Here is a 12,595-nt window from a genome sequence, read left to right as displayed (position 1 = left end):
AGAAGTGCTACAATTGTGGTAACTTTGGCCACATATCATATGATTGCCTCATCCCGACAAGAGAAACAAGAACAAGTCTAGGAAGATTGATGCAATTGAGAATGAGAACAAGCACAAGAAGAAGGATCAAGACAAGAGGAAGAAGAAGCTCTTCAACAAGAAGGGTGGAGGCTGCAAGGCCTACATTATTGGTGAATGGGTCTCCGGCGAAAGATCAAGTGATGATTCCAGCGATGATGAAGACAACAACTTCGCGGGCCTCGCCATCACCAATGATGATCCACATCCACCTCTACCTCCACCACCTATGTACCTCATGACAAAAGGTAACAACAAGGTGAGTAGTGAGGAAGATAATATTAGTGATGATGATGGTCTTTCTCCTAATGATCTATCTAAGCTCATGAATGACTATGCTACTATCATCAAGAAACAAAATGCTAAATTCAAGTCTCTTGAAAATGCTAATGCTATGCTTAGTTCTAATCATGATGAGTTGCTTGCTAAATACAATAATGTGGTTAAGAAACATGATGAAGTAGTTGCATCTAGCAAGTCTCTTGAGGCTAGTAACAAGAAGCTAAAACTTGAGCATATTGACTTGAAATACAAATATCAAGAACTTAAGTTAGCTTATGATGCATTGATCCTAGCACGAATGAATTGCCTACTATTGATATTGTTAAGGTCAATGCATCTACTTCTTTTGATGATCTTCTTGATATACCATGCTTCTCTTCATATGATAATATATCATCTTCTAAGACTAACCATGTAAGGGAGCAAGAGCTCAAAGAGGAGATTGCAAATCTCAGTTCATGTGTGGCCCGGTTGACTAAGGGGAAGTACAAGCACAAGAAAACTCTCATGATGAATGCATTATACTACAACAAGAGAGGCCTTGGATGCTTCTCCAACCCGATGGATAAGATCATCAAGTCACCGGTGATCAAGAATTGATTCATCAATGAAATTGGTTCATATTACCAACATTGTGAAGTCACCGGTTACCACATAAGGGAGTGTCCAATTCCTACTAAACCCCTTCCTACTTTTCCTTTCAAGTACAAGTCTACTTTCAATTATCACCATTTTCTATTACATAAAATTAAAAGTGGCAAAGTCATGGCTAAATTCATTGGAACTCAAGCTAACGGATAGCTTCTTAGGCAAATTTAGGTGCCTAAAGCTCTTGTGAGTCACTTCAAAGCTACCAAACATGGTTTGATACCTAAACAAAAAGGTTGATCCATGTGTGTAGATGAACTACAAAGCCGGTGGTAAGCATTGGGTGCTTGATAGTGGATGCACACAATATATGACCGGCAATGTAAAGATGTTCACCTCACTAGAAAATAACGTGGGAGATCATGACAAAGTCACCTTTGGTGATAACTCTAAGGCAAATATGGTAGGTTTGTGTAAGATAGCAATCTCTAATGATCTCTCTATTTCGAATGTTCTTTTAGTAGAGTCGCTTAGCTTTAATTTATTTTTTGTAGCTCAACTATGTGATTTAGGCTTCACATCCTTATTTTGTGATGTTGACATTATTATAACTACCAAGAAGCATAATGATCTAATCTTTAAAGGCTTTAGACATGGACATATATATCTTGTTCTCCTCTAATGAAGCTAGCTTGACTATATGCCTCTTCACCAAGACATCTATGGGTTGGCTTTGGCATCGTTGACTTCCACACGTTGGAATGAGCCAACTCAAGAAGGCATTTAAGAATGGAATGGTAGTTGGTTTGAAGAATCTTGTATTCGAGAAGGACAAGTTGTGTAGTGCTTGCTAAGCGGGAAAGTAAGTTGCAAGCTCACACTCATACAAGTCCATGATGTCAACATCAAGATCCTTGGAGCTACTACACATTGACCTCTTCAGACCAACTACCTACAAAAGTCTTTGTGGTAATCTCTATTACCTTGTCATTATTGATGATTATACAAGATACACTTGGACTTTCTTTCTAGATGATAAGAGCAAGACTGTTGGGATCTTCAAGAAGTTTGCGAATGGGGCTCAAAATGAATTTGAGACCACACTTGTGAAGATCCAGAGTGACAACGGCACAAAGTTCGAGAACACATACATTGAAGAATTTGGTGATGATAGAGGCACCAAGCATGAGTTCTCATCAACCTATACCCCTCAACAAAATGGTGTGGTGGAGAGGAAGAACAAGACCATGATCACTCTTGCAAGAGCAATATTGGATGAGTGTGGTACGCTAGAGAAGTTTTGGGCGGAAGCAATCAACACAGCGTGTGATGCATCAAATCGAGTGTACCTCCATCGGGCTATTGAGACGCCATATGAGCTTCTCATTGGGAGGAAACCCAATATCTCATACTTCCGAGTGTTCGGGTGTAAGTGCTTTATCTTCAAGAAAAAAAACGCCTAGGAAAGTTTGAAAAATATTGCGATATCGGTTTTCTTGTTGGTTATGCATCTAACTTCAAAGCATATCGAGTATTCAACAATGCCACCGGTCTTGTTGAATAAACATGTGATGTGGAGTTTGATGAATCTAATGGCTCCCAAGGAGAAGGTGTTTCTTGTGATGATGTAGGTGATGAACCCTTGAGAGATGCAATGAAGAATATGCCAATTGGGGATATCAAGTCTAACGAGGATGATGAAGATATACCTTCTACTTTAATTCCACACATCTCCATGGTGTCCCAAGTTGATGAAAATGAGGACAAGGATGATCAACCACTTCCATCACATGATGTCCATATCGAGGAAGCTCAAGCTTAAGCTCAAGATGTTGCGCCACCGCAAGATACACCTCAATAACCACAAGTAAAGTATACAAATATTTCCAAGGATCACCCCATTGACTTGATCATTGGATGTCCATCTAGGGGAGTACAGACTTGCTCTTTTCAATATGCTTATTTTTGTGAACATTACTCGTTTGTCTCTTTTTTGGAACCGACACATATAGATGAGGCTCTTAAGGATTCAAATTAGGTGATGGCTATGCAAGAATAACTCAACAACTTCACCCGCAATGAAGTATGGATTCTTGAAGAAAGGCCTCAAGAAAATAATGTAATTGGAACCAAGTGGGTCTTCCGCAACAAGCAAGATGAACATGGTAGTACGCAACAAGGTATGACTCGTCGTGCAAGGATTTGCACAAGTTGAAAGTTTGGATTGTCATGAAACATTCGCTCATGTGGTAAGGCTTGAGGCCATTCGTATCCTTCTTGCATTTGCTTCACATCATAACATTAAGCTTTATTAAATGGATGTGAAGAGTGCATTCTTAAATGGTTTCATCAATGAACTTGTTTATGTTAAACAACCCCCCGGTTTCGAAGATACTAGATATTCTAATCATATCTATAGGTTGCACAAAGCACTTTATGGACTCAAGCAAGCCCCAATAGCTTGGTACGAATGCTTCCGTGACTTCCTCATCAACCAAGGATTCAAGATCGGGAGGGTGGGCACCACATTGTTCACAAAGATCATCTACAATGAGCTTTTCTTGTGTCAAATTTATGTTGATGATATAATATTTGGTTCAACTTACAAAGAGTTTTGCAAGGAATTTGGTGATATGATGTCTAGGGAGTTTGAGATGTCGATGATTGGTGAGTTTAACTACTTCCTTGGATTTCAAATCAAGAAATTGAATAAAGGGATGTTGATCAATCAAGAGAAGTACATGAGGGACATCCTCAAGATGTTCAAGATGGATGATTGCAAGCCAATCAAGGCTCCAACGCCTACAAATGGACATATCAACTTGGATGAAATGGGTAAACCGGTTGACCAAAAGCTTTATCATTCTATGATTGGGTAACTTCTTTACCTTACCACATCTAGGCTTGATATCATGTTTAGTATATGCATGTGCGCTCGCTTTCAAGCTAATCCTAAGGAATCATATCTTAGCACGGTTAAAAGAATCCTGAGATACCTAAAGCATACACCTAGCATAGGCTTGTGGTACCCGAAAGGTGCTAGTTTTCTACTCTTTGGTTACTCGGATTCGGACTTTGCCGGATGCCATGTGGATCGTAAGAGTACTTCAGGTGGGTGCCACTTGCTATGGCAATCCCTAGTTTCTTGGTCGTCTAAAAAGCAAAACTTCATAGCCTTGTCCACTGCGGAAGTCGAATACATTGCCGCTAGAGCATGTTGTGCTCAAATCCTTTATATGAAGCAAACCTTGTTAGACTTTGGTGTTCGTCTAGAGAAGGTTCCACTCCTTTGTGACAATGAGAGTGCCGTAAAAATAGCAAACAATCTCGTTCAACACTCTTGTACAAAGCACATTGATATTCTCCATAACTTCCTTAGAGATCATGTGGCTAATAATGATATCTCTCTTATTGATGTAAGGTTAAAGATCAATTGTTGGATATCTTCACAAAACTTCTAAATGAAGCAACCTTTTGTAGATTGCGAAGTGAGTTGAACATGATAGATGCTTCAAACATCATGTGATGCCTTGTCATATTGATGCATTCATGATAGGTGCTTATCTAACCTTCTCAAGATAGTGATGAACATGGGTTTTGCTTGAGATAGAGGTTTTCTAGTTTCTCTCGCGGCATATTGTTGGGTTCACCATTTAGAAGCTTAAGAAGGGAAGTAATATGACAAGATAGATTTATTTTATGATATGCATTCATATGCCATATAAATTGCATTCATGTTTAAATTTTATGCATTGCATGTGCATTGGCGGTAAAGAGACCACGAACGAGAATATCACTCTTTGAGATTGTTGTTCGCTATCAATGTGAATATACACCTCCATGAGTTCGATTGTAATGATGTAAGTGCTTAATGACTATTGAGTCATGTTCTATCGAATTTAAAACCTTAATCTTTAAGTTCATAGGCAATGTGCCTCATACATTTCCTTGGAGTTTTCTCCTCTTTTTTATTTTTTTCTTACTGCCTATTGCAAAATTATGTATGCTATAGAATTTTTGGCAAATATATGCAAATGAGTATTTGAGAGAGTGAGGCTTCACTCAAGCTAGTCCAAATATTTGTTTTTGTTGTGTGTTGATTTGAAGTTTGGACTCAGCGAGAGATTTTAGTTCAACAGAATATTTTTCCTTCTCACTGAATGATCCGGTGCCCCTTCGTTCTCCTCAACGGAGCATCTGATCTTCTGTTCTCTTGACTCAGCTTCTTTGAAGAAGGCCTGGTGGCTTTATATGGTGAGCAGCTCAGTTGCAGCGGACAGTCCGATGTTTGAAAAATGGTTTGGCACGTAGAAAAAGTCTGGTGTTTATGAAGTGGTCAGGACCAGACCTTCCTGTGTTCAGTCAGTGGCAATGAAAATTAGAAGTTCTAAAATTTGTCCGGTGGTAGTGTTCGATATTCAGTGGAGCTTCATCGGAGTATCCTGTGTTCAGAATTGGATTTCTTCAGAAAGAAGATCCGGTGTTCAGTGGAACATCACTGGAACATCCGGTGTTTGAAAGTTGTTGCGGGTCCCTTTTGAGATGCTCTATGGAAATGTCCGGTGCTCAGTTCTCAGCATCACCGGACCTTCGGTGTTCACAAGATTCATGGGACCCACCTATCATATAAGCTCTCGGCCGCCGCTCTCCTCTCTCTATTTTCAATCGCGTGCTGCCACCCATTCCCGCCGGCTCACCGTCCCTGCACCAACCCCCGCTGACCAGCGCTCCCACCGAACTTCCTCCACCGCTTACCACCGACCAGTGCCCTCACAGCTACCCGACAACAAGTCATCTAGAGCGTCGCCGCCCTGCGTCCCAAGCCACCGCTGTCCTCTATGCCGTTGTCCAGGTCACCGGCCACCGATCTCTCTCCTTCACCATCATCTCCTCCCTCCTGGTCATCGTGGTGAGCACAAATTTCGGCCAAATCTTCAAATTTCCAAACCCTAGCTCTCAAATTTCATAATTCTTTTCAAATTTATGCACATACATGTGAACTACATTCAAACAAATGCAAAATTAGTTCAAATCCATGCAATTTGTGAGCATGTTCATTTGTATATGAGTTTAATTGCTCAAATTCTTTAAATTCGAGTTGAATTCATTCAATTTTTCTCAAATATCATTCAAATTCAATCCCAATCTAAGAAATTCATGATCAATTTCTGGAATTAGAACCATATCATTCACGTTGATCATGTTTTAGGGCATGTTGATCTAAATTGTTGATAATGTGCTCATTTCTTTCGAATCTAGGTCATACATCTTTTGATCCATTCATTCAAATTAAAGTCATATTCTTTGAATTTGATCATTGCCCTATCGCAAATGTGAATCCATAGCATGTTCATCAAAATTCTCCTAAGTTCTTGCTTAGGATTCAGTTTTGGGTCATTATCTTGCCAATTTTATACCCAATGTGTTTGTGCATCCTGTTGTCATCTATCTATCTATCAGATGGGTCATGAGCGCACTAACAAGTGCAAGGGCAAGGCTGTTGAGCAGCCAAAGAGGAAGTCAAAGGCTCAGAAGAAGTGGAATAGAGCCTTGGCAGCAGCTGATGCAGCAAATACTCAGCGAGGTTTTACGATCCGAGATGACTCCACTACTCTACGTCGGTCCACATGCACCCATCCTGCTGGGAGGTTGGGCTTGACGCCTTCCAGCCAATTAGGCAGCCAGAAGAAGGCTCATCAGGAGCCAAAGACAATTGACGACGAGGAGGAGGAGCATGCAGAGCAACAGCAGATAGAGCAGCCACAAGCAGAGGTAGACCTCAGGCTCATCGATGTGACTTCTTACAAATTATCGAGGATTAAGAAGCTGCATTTTGTGCCCACTAAGGAGTGGTTTCCTGAGTTTAGAGATGAGGGAGTTGATCCCTAGTTCTAGACAGTCCTGCACTAGAGCTTCTTCCACTCTTATCTCATGAAGAAGGTCAGTTTGAGCCAGCACAAGACGCTTAACTGGTGCTATGTAGTCAGCTGTAGGGCGAAGTGGATGTGAGGCAGCACTTTAACACCTTCCCTAGACTTTCAACTCTGCTCACTGATGTGGACAAATATGTAGAGGACTAGGTCAGAATGTTTTACGCCACAGTATGGATTGCATCAGGGAGGAACTTTATTCAGTTCATGTTCTAGAGTGACACTTTCAAATTATATTGAAACAATCTGCTTGAGGCTCTGGGGGTTCAGGCGAGTTCTAAGTATCTGCATGAGATCGTTAATCTGAATTCCAAACCCCCTTGTCATCCTATGGTTGGTGGCATATTCCTCAATGATGAGGAGATCAGGCAGCTCTTCAGACAACCCTTCGCTCCAGGTTTACCGCGACTGCCAAACATGCTGACACCTGTAGTGAAGGCCATCCACATGGCCCTGAGATGGTGTTTGCTACCGAGGATCGGCTACAGAGAGGCCATCACCAGCCTACAACAGTGGTTGATTCTATCTATCCTCACTCACCGCAGTTTTGATATCGTGGATCTAATCCTGAAGCCTCAGGATGCAGTTGAGATGCAGTTGAGATGCAGTTGATGTTGAGATGCAGTTGAAGCTTCAGGATGACATGATTCACCAGCAGGAGCAGCAAATGGTCTTCTTGCAGTCTCTTTAGCAGCAATAGCAGGCCATGTTCTCAGCACTTCAGTCGGATAGAGAGAACAATGCTTGCATGTTCTCTTTCCTGTTCTAGCACACCAGCCTTCAGTTGCAAGTTGCACCTCTAGCACCAGCTCTAGCTGCCAATCCTCTCCCATGCAGCATCAGTATACTCCGAGATCAGACTTTCACTATCAGCTCTCTTCACCACGAGTACCTTCTCAGCCTATCGGGACGTCTTCGAGGCCAGTGCTTACTTCACTAACATCATCTCTATCCACTAGACCTCCCTATTTCGAGGACTCACCTCAGCCGACGGTTCCAGCTCAGGAGCCTCCTGTTGTGCCTCCAGCTAGCTCGTAGCCTGCGCTAGATGAGGTTGATCCTACTCTTCAGGAGGTGCTCAGTCAGGTTGAACAGGAGATGGCCGCCTAGTGTGTCAACACCTCCAGTTCTGACCCTCGTCTAGACCCAGTGTAGAGTCAGACTGTAACAAGAGCGTTCTCTCTAGCCGATGACGCTATCGTTGAGCTTATCTTGTCTGCATCCGACTTCGAGACTGGTGCTTCTCAGTTTGTGGTGCAGCCTTCTTCAGCAGTGTTGGCTCCCTCGTCTCCTCCAGCTCCAGATGTGTAGATGTGTTTTCTTTTTGGTGCTTAGATGCCAAAGGGGGAGAGAGTCTAGAGTGAGGGGGTGTCTTGGAGAGAGATATCTAGTCTTGAGTGTCTAGAGAGCTTGCTAGTTTCAGGAGGAGTATAGTTTAGCTTTTGGGTAGCTAGGTTCGTCTTGTTGGATCTTATGGATTTTGATGTAATGACAGGCCATTTGATTCTGAATCAATGTGTTTAGCTTGTCATCATATTGTGTTTTATTTCATGCGTGCTTAATTCTATTTCTTCTAGCATGACATGTTATTCTAGTGCTAGGATTTCTCTTACTTTATTGTTATTTGTTGTCAATTGCCTAGTATGATAGGGTGTACTTCAATTCATATCTATATCTTCTCGTATGTATTGTCATCAATCACCAAAAAAGAGTAGATTGTAGCATCTAGGCCCCTAGGTAAGTAGTAAGTGTTTCGGTGATTAATAACAACTGTATCATTGTGACTAACAATTTGTTTTGAAGGGAATCAAAAATTCAGTTCACAATGATAATTGGGTATTCTTGGTCCCTAAGGCGATTATGTGGATGATCAAAGGACTTGTGCATCAAGATTAAAGATCTTCTAGTTCTAAGTGTTACAAAGGAGATAAAGGACACTTAGAGTAGTATAGGTTATTTTTCTTTAGTCTTTTGTCTGTACTATAAAGAGGAGCTAAGAGTAGTAGCTTCACCTAGTGAGTCCAGACTTGGTTTGATGCACACTTGTGAAATTCTAGCACTAAGTAGCTCATAGAAGCCCATGGTTGACATGTCGAGAAGCTAGAGCTCAAGAAAGTTTGAATTGGATGAGTTCAGAGAAAATCTACCTCACCAGATGATCTGGTCTATGTGAAGTGATCTCACCGGAGCATATGGTTATCTCAAGACAGAAAATACTCTAGACGTATTGGATTCTCTGATGAACAAAGTGATGTAATCACCGAATGATTTTCTGGGTGACACATGGCCAATATTGTCAGAAGTGTTACACCAGATTGTCTGGTGATAGTGTGGTGCGAGCACCGTTCTATTTTTAGAAGAAGTGGCATTGCCAGGAAAAATTGAAGTTCAACTCGCCGGATTATGCAATGATGATAGCACCAGACTATTTATTCCAGAGGCGGTTCCAAGGCAAGAATTCTGAAGCTCAGTTCACCAGATGGTCTGGTGAAGATGGTGTTGACACCAGACCAAGTCTTGCAGAGAATAGTTTCTTGTGGTAGAACAAAATTCACTCACTGGATGGTCCAGTGAAGGCAAGAATGGGTCACCAGAGTAATATTTCTAGAGAGGGTTGTTTCAGTTGGATTGAAGGAGTTCTACTCATCAGATAGTCCGATGATAGACACATATGCACACCGAAGCTTTTCTACCAGAGAAGATTTTGAGGGCAAAAAATGTTTAACCCACTGGATAGACTGATGATGGCAATGAAATCATCATCGGAGCATATTTTTAGAGAGGGTTGCAACGGGCATGTTCGGGGGGAAAATAAGCTAGCCTGAGGATAATGGTTGAAGATTACTATCCGGGTCCCCCCAGAGTCTTGATCTCTGCCTCAACTAAAGGCTCAACCTCTAAAGTCATCAGGTCCCTTCACGGTACCTGTTCGTACATGCGAAGCCTTCCCTTCTCTTAACTGGCACGACCTCCCGAAGGCTCAGCCTCCCGAAGCCTCGGTCCCCCGAAGCCTCAGCCTCCCGTAGCCCCGGTCTTCCGGAGTCCTGCTTCCCGAAGCGTTCACCTCTCGGATCAATTCCTCCTGAGGCCCCACCTCGGGATGATCGGGCTACCTTCCCGAAGGCAGCAGGGTGAGTCAGCAGTCTCTGGAAAGATCTACCGAAAGGGGAGCACCGGTCGTGCTTTGCCTGCCAAGAAGTGACCAGCATTAAAGGCCTAGGCTGATGGGCGCCACTCTGACACCCTTGCGTAATGGAGGCTATCCTGACACCCCTGACAGTGCGGCACTGGGCCACAATTGGCGACCGACTTACCGCACTCGAGGGTGCAGGCACCACGATAGTTACCACGGTGGATATTTATCTCCCCGATAGGATAGAAAGTAGTTATTCGAGATAAGGCCGAGTAACTCGGTCGGGTCCCAGATTTTCATACATTATGATAACTTGTATGCCAAGCTACACATGACCCTATAAATAGGGGGCCATGGTCATCTGGGAAAAGAGGCGGAAAAAGAAAGGGAGAGACAAGGCTTACAAAAATTGTGGCGACGGGCACAGAACACGCACCATAGCAAACCTGTCATTCTCCCTCCAGATCAATTCATTTTTCAAACTCGTGGTGCTCCTTCCTTTCAAACTTCGTCTCCAAGCTTGAGTCTCCTCCTTAGAAGAAACTCTCGCCGTATTTGCTGGGGCAAGACAAACTCTTGCTCCAACAGTTAGCGCCGTCCGTGGGGACCGAACACAGAAGTGCTAAGAGAGGTAGAAATCCACCAGGAAAACCACCAGAGAATCGCCTAAGCCGTCATACTCCCTATAACACCCTAATTTTTCCACCTTTAGAAATTTCTTAAAATTTTCTAAAATTTAAAATGAGTTTAAATAATTTAAAAGAGTAAAATCCTATTTTATATGAAGGAATATATATTTGACATAGGATATAATTGATTTTTTTTGCATTCATGCTGAATTAGGCAAATAGGATTTTTATTTGGTTTTTGATGGAATTTATTTGAAGTGAATTGGCTTTGATTTTGAATTTGAAATTTGGATTTGAATTTAGAAAGAAAAGAAAAAGAATAAATCCTTTCTCGGGCTGTTTTTTTTCCCCGGCCCAGATCTTTTTCGGCCTCAGCCCAGCAGCCGGCCTTGGTCTCTCTCCTGCCTGGGCCGTGCCCTGCCTCGGCCCACTCCCACACGTGTCACATCCGGTTTTAACAGCCAAAACCAGATGCGGCTTATGTGTGCCCAGGATGTTCAACACACATAAGGACATCACAGGTGAAGTAACAAAAGCAATACTTTTATTAAATAAACGTTAAACTCTTACAACAATTGACATATATTGTCTTCTATGAAGATATCTGCAGCGGAACAGAAGCACTGGTGCCCAACAACACCGCAGGCAACTGACCGGGAGACACGTACCTAGAACATCACAATCTCATCTTGATAGTCTTCAACATCTTCACTCACTGAGCAGCAGCATACATGTCGCATGGTATAGGGAAAATAGCAAGTGTGAGCACATGATGCGCTCCGCAAGTGTGGGAAAGTAACGATATGCAGGCTTATACCAAGAATAGGCTAACACATGGTAAATTTGCATAAATGCGAGTAATGAAAATATTTTTGGACTCAAAAGCATTAAGCAATTATTAAGTGAATGTAACCCATACAGTTCAACACCCAGTATGCAAGGCTCCCCACCTTGCATACCATAACCGTCTAGTACTCCCTGTACTATAACCAAAACCATAACCATCTAGTACTCACTGTACCAGAACCATTACCACAACCATCTAGTACTCCCTGTACCAGAACCATAACCAAACCCTTAACCACAACCCACTAATCATGTGAGGATCCAAGTCTCTCATATCCGTGAGCACGGCTGTTATAACAGTCTTACACTCTGCAGAGGTTGTCTAGCTTTCCTCACAAGTCAGTGAATTCCATGTTGCCGTGTTCGTAAAACACTTAACACACGCCAGTGGTGTGCCACCAAGAATCACTGTACGACACTTTTCACTAACCAGAGACTAATCCAGTATGTGTCTGCCCACTAGGTTTCACCGCCAAGCTTTACGCGATTTCAACTCCTACCCAGAAGCCCCCTTTTGTGCTGACCCAACACACACTGGATACACTCTAATCAGTATGTCACGCCTTACCCATATCAGCCTCGTGGTTGGTACGTTACTTCTTGGGTTGTTGCTCCACGAACCGGTCCTTACTTAGGTTACTTAAGCAAACACTAAACCAACATCATAACCATGACAACCATCCAAACCACTTTGCTCAAGGCCTAAGGTTCCATTTTGCTAGACCATTAACATATTAACGACCATTGTTGCATATGTTCATTAGTCAAGATTATGACACTTCTCAACATCCCAAAAGCATGGCTAAGCAATCTACCCATAAAAGACACCTAACTATAAACCATCTAGGTTCCAAGGGATGATAAGGAAAAATCTAGAGAAAACCCTAACATAGGTGACTACCCATCATATTGACTCTGCATGCAATTTTGTAAAACAAAACATTTAAAAACATAGGTTCAATATGATCAAGGACACTTGCGTTTTTCCCAATGCTGCTCAGTGTTGTCGAAATCTTGGTCTTGAAGTCCCTCGAACTGCTCCGAAACGTTATCGACTAATCGCGAGAACTACCGACAAACAACACAAAGGAAAACACTAAGAACAACAT

The sequence above is a fragment of the Phragmites australis genome, chromosome 18 (genome assembly GCF_958298935.1).
Source record: "Phragmites australis chromosome 18, lpPhrAust1.1, whole genome shotgun sequence".
NCBI classification, from domain to species: Eukaryota; Viridiplantae; Streptophyta; class Magnoliopsida; order Poales; family Poaceae; genus Phragmites; species Phragmites australis.
Note: the sequence above shows the minus strand (reverse complement) of the source record.